The following is a 1,210-nucleotide window of genomic DNA, read 5'->3' as shown; positions in this document are numbered from 1 at the left end:
GTATAACTATCTGTATATAAAAACAATAGAAGTCTATGTAATGTCCCCATTTAGATAGCTAAGTAAACGTGTGTGTGTAAAATAGTATTTCAGTCTGGCGAGTAAACAAAAAAAATGTACTAGCCAATGGCGATTATATTGCCACGGTGTGCGTAGAGGGTTGGAATACAAAACAAAAGCAACCTGGTGGGCTATATCAGAATCAGCTTTATTCACCAAGTGTGTGCAAACACACAAAGGAATCTGTTGTGTTTTTTAGGAGCTCTTGGTAGAAACATGCATACATGACATTGAGAACAGAAAGACTAAGGGGGAAATAATAATAATAATAATAATAATGTGGCATGCATCTGGAACAGAAGATTTATGTCCAGATTTGTGCATTGTTTACTGTATCTACAGCTGTATTTTTGACCTGTGAGTGAATAATGTAATACTAGGAGTGAAAGGTTGAACTCTAAACCAGCTAATAACAATCTATAAATCCAAGAAAGGCTTTATAAGAGGTGATAAACAGGAGTTTGACCTCATGTGCGCTGCAGTTCCACCCTTCTCTTGATATCATCCCGGGCCCCAGTATATGGCGAATCCTCCTCGCAGCAACAGCTGCTGCTGTTCCTTTCAATAAAATACGCGAATGCATCCTGAACCCTTGGAAAGTGCTGTTACATATATACCGGCTACACTGGAATATGTCCGCTGTTATTTCACCATGCTCACGTCACGAGTGTTTACACCAACAGCGGGCAGCTCGAGACGGAAGCATTTATTTGAAGGACAGAAACGGTCCAGTTAGTACGTCTTCCGTGTGGAACGGGCTGCTGCTTGGTATGGGTTCCGATTATTGAACGTACGAACGGCTCCGCAGGAAACAAACTTGTGAAATCTTTTCAGAAGCGTTGATTTCTAGGAATAACTTCAAAGAATAACTTCTGTTGAGCATAGGGTAACCAATCTCGAAGATTTCTGTAATCTAGTTAGGTTAGGTAACTGGATTGACTTAGGCTATCTAAACTTTACAACAACGAAGCATGTTAAAATAAAATAAAATAAAATGATATTAAATGAAATAATAAAATAAAATGGTAAACTTAAAGACAAAATTAAATTAATTAAAAATAACATTAAATATATATATATAAAATATAAAATATCATAAAATAAATACAAATTAAAAATAAATAAACAAACAAACAAATCAAAACTGCGT

At 35.9% G+C, this 1,210-nt stretch overlaps 1 pseudogene; it reads right to left on the bottom strand.

The window, feature by feature from the left end:
* LOC107713704 (von Willebrand factor A domain-containing protein 8-like) overlaps positions 1–779 on the bottom strand; it is a 43,811-nt pseudogene extending 43,032 nt beyond the window's left edge.
* Between the last annotated feature and the right edge of the window lie 431 nt (positions 780–1,210).

This window comes from Sinocyclocheilus rhinocerous, unplaced genomic scaffold, assembly GCF_001515625.1.
Source record: "Sinocyclocheilus rhinocerous isolate Xijiao unplaced genomic scaffold, SAMN03320098_v1.1 scaffold2584, whole genome shotgun sequence".
Taxonomy (NCBI): domain Eukaryota; kingdom Metazoa; phylum Chordata; class Actinopteri; order Cypriniformes; family Cyprinidae; genus Sinocyclocheilus; species Sinocyclocheilus rhinocerous.
This window is presented reverse-complemented; position numbering and strand designations above follow the sequence as displayed.